The following is a 7,006-nucleotide window of genomic DNA, read 5'->3' as shown; positions in this document are numbered from 1 at the left end:
AAATCAGAAATAAAAAATGCAACGCACTGAAATTGCAGTCTTCCAGTAAAGTCAACTTCTTACGAGAAACAGGAACACTCTCACATCTAACCTGGTCCCAGAGCACCAAGAGTGAGTCATACCATGGGTGGAGCACACATTTTCCAACTGTTGATGGGACCCAACTCAGAAGCTGCCATCCGGTCCAGGGATGGTGGATTTGGGTCATCTGAAAAGGCATGTCATTGCCGGGGATACTATGGAGCTCTCCGCGTGGCTGTCCACCCTCCTGGTGTCCTTAGTCTTACCGTCACTATCGTGTTCTTGCAGAAAGGTCCTCAAAGCTGGGCTCCTCACAAGTTCAAAGCTGCTGCAGCCTCACCAGCACCCTGGCTTCTGGCCCGGCTGCGGGGCATCTCAGAACCTGGTGGGCCTCGCCTCTTGCACTGGCCCGGGCCACCCCTGAGGCCCTCCTAGAAGGCTGTCCCCACACCAAAGCCACCCTGTGGACCCCTTGAAGTCAGCCAGGAGGCTTCTTTACATGCCCAACTGCTTTCTCTAAACACGAGTGGGTGAAGACAGGACCTAAGGGGGGCACCCTACCTGAAACCTCACATATGTCCCCCGAGACCTGTAATGAGATGAAGCTCACAGGCGTCCCCAGGCCACTGAGGACAACTGTCCACGTGTGGAGGAGCCTGGGCTGCCTATGGGACGACCCTCCCCCACACCAGGATCCCTGGGTCCCCAATGCCCACTCCCCACTGTGACTCAGGCAGACCCTTCCCCTCTGGCCTACAACCTGCATACCGGCTTCAAAACAGAGGCCACAGGCCAGACCACTCTGAAAGCTTCGGGGACTCTGGGACCCTCCCAAGGGCCTCACACAGTAGAGAAGAGCCACACCGTCCAGAGGAACGGCCACAACTTCTGTGACGGCTTCTCCCAGGACTTGGTGGCTTCGGCAACTCTCCTAGTGCTCCTGGTTCAGCCAAGGACACGCGGCCGACTGCTGATTCTGCCGTCCGGCTTTATGGAATTCTAGGGACGCTCGACCTTGTCTGCTTTAGTTAATTCACACCCAACCTCACACTGGCTGGAGAGGCGCCAGAAGCTGTGAGCCCAGGGAGCCCCACAGGCCCAAGAGAGGGTCGGGAAGCAGCCTGGAGGGACTGAAGCCCCCTGCTGCCACCTGCACTTCTGACTCCCATCCTCCCACTGGGCCCCCATCTCCTCCTCGGCCACCTGGTGGACAACCCTGCAGGCTCACGCGGCAAGAGGCCAGGGCAAGCATCAGAGGGGAGGTGGCCAACCAGGGCTGACAGGCTGACACCGGCCAGGCCCAGAGACCGGGGTCCAGGGCTGGGCAAGCACAACGCAAGCACGCCTGAAATCCCCGGCCCCCTGGACGACAGCCGCTCAACCGACCGGGGGGGCTACTCCTCCCGCCGCAGCCCCACGGGCACACACTTCCCATGGGGGCCGGGCAGGAGATGCTCTGGGAACAGAGTGCCTGGGTCAGGACCGCGGGCGGGTCCCTGGAGAGCTCGGGGCGGCAGCACTTCCATGGGTCCCGGGACGCCCCCAGCGGAATGACAGTCGCACACTGTGGTGCTCCAAAGCCCCTGTGCGTGGGCAGTAGGCCCCCACTCGCCCCCACAGCTGCACTTCAGTTCCACACAGAACACAGGCCTCCACAAACAGCCCACAGCAGCCACCACGGCTGCAAAGCAGAGCCCAAGGCATGGAGGCTGGCGAGCAGTCATGTCTGGGCAGGGGGCTGTGCGGCTGTGACCTCGCGGCCAGGCCCGGGCGCCGGGAGGGCTTCCGGGGCTGAACACCGGTGAACTGTCCCCCAAGGGTGAGGACAGGGCCAAGCAACTGCTCTGGGAGGTACAACTTGTGCCACATAATCTCTTTTTTGAGCTTTTCTAAAATTTCCCAAATCGTTTGCAGTTAACGTATCATTTTCAGTAAGAACGTGTGTGCACGTGTGCCATGCGTGGCCCTCCTCCTCCCAGAGAGCACTAGGGCTGGGCTGACACAGCCAGACCCTTGGGTTCTGCTGTCACTTTAGCGCAAAACCAAGTCGGAGGGGGTAGCACGGGCCACCAGCCACTCCGGTGTGCTTCGCCGAATCCTCTTCTCTTCCCTCCCGTGGGCAGCCTGACATGCTGCCAAGTCCTGTGCGTTTTTCACTTTCCTCAACAGCAGAGAGACCCAGGGTTTGGGTCTTGCCTTCAGAAGTAGACAAGGGGTGCCCAGCAAGAGGAGGAGGAGGAAGCCACCAGAGCTGAGGCTGACCGCAGGGAGCCGTCAAGAAAGCCGGGCTGCAAGCACTCAAGCATGAGAAGGGCTGCTAGAAACACACCTTCCCTCCTCCTGGGCGGGGGCTGTGCATTCCCCCAAAGATGCCCATGGAGGGGAGGGGCACACATGCAGTCCTGAGGCCCAGAAGCCGGGGGACACAAAGAGCACCGTGACACCCACTTCTCCTTTCTTCTTCCCCTGGCCTCCTGAGTCATGCTGCTCCGCCCCCCCCCCCTTCTCTCCCCTCCCTTGGTGCCCCCAGCCAGACCCTGCTGGTAAGGAGCCCGCACAGGACTCCCCTTCCCACCATCCCTCACGACCCCTGGATGCCCACACTCTGGGCCTGGCTCTCATCACCAAGGCAACACCCCTCCAGCCCAGACCTGCCTCCAGAGGGGCCCCTCTGACTTGCCCTTTGCCCCCCACCCCCCCCAGTGGCTGGGCGGTGCCTCTCTGCTCCCACACCCCCCCGAGTCCACCCCCAAGCCCCCCTCCCTTACAGGAACCTGGCTCATAGCTTTGGAAAGACCCCCCCCTTCCCCTCTCCCCAGCCACAAGCACCAAGAATGGCGCTTCCCAAACTTCCGCCAGCCCAGCGTGGCCTCGGCACAGGAGCCAGCACTGTGGTGACCCTGGTCTCCCAAGTGGTCCCCAGGCTCGGCTGCAGGAGCCTTCTCCTTGGGAGCCTTGGTGCTGCCAGAGGAGCTCTGGAGGGATGCCTGTGATGCCGGGGAGACGGTGAGCCCCAGCTCCGTGCCTCCCTGAGCGGTTTCTTAGCCCCCGGGCACTCCCACCTCCTGAGTGTGGCCCCGTCACAGACCTGGCCCACCACAGCCCTGGCTGAAGGCCAACGGGCAGGGCCCCTGTGCCCCACTCTGCACCGAGCCCCACCCCTGCCGGTCACCCAACCCACTGCTCCCGTAGGCATCTCCCCGATGGCAGGGGCTGTGGCGCGGTGGGTGGGGAAGACGGCACCGCAGGGCCACCAGCCCACCCATGGACTGACCACATGGGCCGATGACCAGGGGCCCGGGCCATCCTTGTCTGGAAACTGAAAGGTTCGGAGAACAGGTGATGCCTTCATTTCTTCTTCAGTTGAAGGTGATGCCTCTGAAAGAGGAGGCATGGAAGTGAGCCGCTGTGACAATGTAGGCATCACCTCGTGGGAGCCCCTCGCTAGAGCTAGAGCAGAGGGTGGGGTGAGAGTGGCAGGGCCCGTCCCTGGCCTGGAAGCCCCCGAGGCTGAGAGGCCGAGGTCCAGGTAGGAAGAGGGAGAAGGAAGAGGTGGCAGCGGGGCTCCAGCAGGACCGGGACGAGGGAGATGAGTGGAGCCAGGCTGCAGCTGGGGACGGTGGCCCAGGGAGGAGTGCTGAGCACGTCCGTCTTACTTCTCACCAAGGGGATGGGGACCAGCCCAGGAGGAAAGGAAGCTGGTGCTGAGGAGGCGCACTGAGGGGGGGGGGGGAGAGAGAGATGGCGGGGTGGGGTGGAGCAGGATACTTTCTGCAACCACAGATGGGTGATCTTCCCAGAAGCAGTGAAGCCCAGCTCATCGACCTGGTGTCCTGTGTAGAAGGACGGGTTCCGTGGGGACAGACAGGCTGGAGGCTCACCTGGGTGCTGGGCGGCGGAGACGTTTGCCAGGACTGGGGCTCGTGGGCACACTCGGGTGCTCAGGACGGCACGAGGAAAGCCTGTCCTCCGACGCCCTTCCCCTAGAACTGGGATCAGAGTCGGGGACCACTGACTTCACCCACGGGGTAGGAGAGGCGACGAGCCAGTGGGGGCTGAGGCCCACCCAGGAGGGCACCCGGTCATACATGCGGATAAAACACGGAGACCTGCCACCAGCCAGCTGAGCGGGCGCCCTGGGTCAGCGGTGTCCTGTGTTGGGAGGCGCCCACCCGCACCTGCTGCGGGGACTCAGCTCGGCCTCACTGCAGCGACACCCCCAGGCCAGGCGGGTGCTGCCCAGTGGGAACATCAGGCCCCCCACTGTCGCCGGTGAAGGGGCCGGGGCAGCAGGAGAGGCTCAGCTCTCTGCCTTTCGAGACCCCACCCACTCCTCACCCTCACTCAGTGCCTCCTTTCACCCCAGGGTGCCCTCACCACACGCTGTGCACAGGGCCCCACGGTGGGAGGGGCGCAGGCCTCCCAGGCCCAGGGCAGCTCACAGGGACAGGGCCGCATGGCGCTGGCCATGCAGCACCAAGTTCTCTAGGGACAGAAATGCCAGCCACAGGCAGGGTCTCGGCGGCACTCAGGGGACCGTGAAGAACCCCCTACCGCCCCCCGCCCCGGCACTGTCCAGGCACCCCACAAACACAGCTGCACACGTGTGTCCGTGTGGGCCACCGGCCAGGCCAGCCCCCAGCCCCGGCCCTGTCACCTTGACCCGCAGCCCTTCTCCCCTCGACAGCCCAGTTCTCCTAGGCCGGGCTGCAGCGGGGGCCGGGACCCCACTGCCCGAGAGCGTGTGACCTCGCATGCCTCCTGGCCGGCCCACTCTGCCCCTCGGTGTGGCCCGGGTCCCATGACTGCCTCCTCGACCACAATCCTGTGAAAGGCCCGAGAGGAAGCACCTGCCCCAGACCACAGGCCCCAACTCCCCGGCCTGGCCTCAAGCGTCGGGGCACCCTGCCTGCGGCCTGGGGGCTAGACCTCGGCCCACCGTGTAGAGGCAGGACCCTGCCCCAGCCTTGGGGCGGCCGGCACCATCCTCCAGGAGTGCAGAGGGGCCCTGGCCACAGCCCCTCCCACCCCACCCCTGCCGGGCCATCCTTCGGGCTCCTTACTGCCCTGGAATCCACTGAGATGTGCTGACAGAAAGGTTCTACTGCTTTTAGGGAAAAAAATCTGTAAGCCTCAGAACCAGGACTCATTCTCCACATTCTTAGGACAGATCCTGTGACCCCGGCGTTTGGCCTCAGTGGGGAGTGTTGAAGGACAGCCCAGGCCTCCCGGAGCTCTCCCTTCTCACCGGTGGAAACAGGCCCCTCAGCCCAGGCTCCCGAGCAGGGGGTGACCCCCCCATGAGCCAGGCCCACATCGGTGGGGCAGGGGCAGGTCACCCCAAATACCGAGCGCCTGGCTGCGGCCACTTCCCAGCCTGCTCCCAGCACCCCAGCTGGACTTACGGGACATGTCTGTGCTACGGCCCCGGCCTGAAAATGGGGGCGAGGGCAGTGATGAAGACACTCAGGAAACCACTCTGCTGACCCCCAGCCCTGGGGCAGGAGTGGTGGGGGGTGGACCAGATGTCAGGACAAACCGGGTTCCCCGTGTGCACAGGAGGGAGGGGTGCGAGGCCTGCCTCTGGGGCAGGAGTAACAGGCTCCGACCACGCAGGCACCAGGCACAGCGGGCAGGGAGGGGCCCAACTCTGCCCCCAAGGAAGATGGAAAAGCAGACGCCTCCCCAAGAGATCCAGGAACCTGGACCAAGAGATGCCAGTCCCGGCCTGGGAGCCAAGGCGCCCTTGGGCCATCCGCCCCAGACTTTGCGAGACTCCATCCTCCACGGGGTTAGCAGGGACCACCGTTGGAGCCTGCAAACCAGAGAGCATCCCATGACCTGGCTGGCCGGCTCTTAACAGCTCTGGGCCGTGTGAGCAAAAAACCCTCCCTGGTCATTTCCTGTGCTTGGAAATCGTACCCTAACACATGAATCCCGGTCGGCATCACTGCGGCCCAGGGTGCTGCTGACACAGCTGGGCACATGCGAGGGCAGAAGCGCCTTCCCACTGTGGTCCCCACACAAGGCTGGACCCCACTCGCGCCTTCTTGCCTTCCCAAGCAGGTAGCATCCTGAGGGCAGGGGTGGGGAGGGGCTCAGGTGTTGCGGGGCGTGGCAGGGCAGGGTGAGGCCTTGCAGGTACAAAGCTACAGGAGAGCTGGGTGCGCCGGGCTCAAGGGCCTCTCCACACCGAGGGCCTGGTCACTCCAGCCCACACGAGCAGGGGAGGAACACAGGTCCTCAGCACCCTCCTCCGTCCTAGCAAACCCATGGAACAGCCGCTGCCCCACTGGGGCACTCACAAATGTCCTCTGAAATGAGATGCCAGGACAGAGGAAGGACGGTCATGCTGGTGCCCAGGTGTCACCTCAGGATACAGGCCCTCAGCTCTCATACTCCTTCAATGTCGTCCCCTCAGACCACACAGGAAGCATCTTAATGCCAAACGCACTTACGCGAGGGTGAAAACCTAGCAGGAAAGGGGCACGAACTGTGGTTCCACAGCTGAAAAGCCAGCCTCAAGAGTGCTTTCATGCTTCCCTCTAGGAAACAATTCTCATATCTGAAAACATAAAACGGTGGCCCAGAAAAGAGAGAAGAAAGGGGGAAAAAATCCGCAGATGGCCCAAAGCTCCTGAGAGCGACTACCCCTGCAAACAAGAGGCGGGATGCTGCTGAAACCAGCAGCCCAGGAAGCCGGCAAACAGCGACTGTCAGTCCTGAGCGGGATTCCCTGGCCGCGGGGACGGTGCCCTCTACCTGAAGGGGCCGCCTCCACTGCAAACAAGATCTCTAGCCTTCCGACTGAAGAGGCTGCCAGTCACGAAAGCCATCAGGGAGCCGGGGCCTCCCCGAGGTGGGCACCTCTCCCAACGACGGCCGGCTTCTGGAAGCCCCACCCAGAGCACCCCATCCATCCGGTGGAGTCATCTGGCAGGAATGGCATAGCCACTCATCACCATGAGACGGTAGAGACCAGTGA

The 7,006-nt window shown here is 63.2% G+C and overlaps 1 protein-coding gene across 1 annotated transcript in view; it reads right to left on the bottom strand.

Annotated features, from left to right (window-relative positions):
- The window catches only part of LOC112066475 (Krueppel-like factor 13), a 30,575-nt gene extending 23,576 nt beyond the window's left edge, over positions 1 to 6,999 (bottom strand). The window contains exon 1 of the transcript XR_003681628.1: positions 6,784 to 6,999. The gene's annotated coding sequence lies outside the window, so the exon portion shown is untranslated. The remainder of the gene's footprint in view (positions 1 to 6,783) is intronic.
- Between the last annotated feature and the right edge of the window lie 7 nt (positions 7,000 to 7,006).

Source organism: Physeter macrocephalus, chromosome 11 (genome assembly GCF_002837175.3).
Source record: "Physeter macrocephalus isolate SW-GA chromosome 11, ASM283717v5, whole genome shotgun sequence".
Lineage (NCBI taxonomy): Eukaryota > Metazoa > Chordata > Mammalia > Artiodactyla > Physeteridae > Physeter > Physeter macrocephalus.
This window is presented reverse-complemented; position numbering and strand designations above follow the sequence as displayed.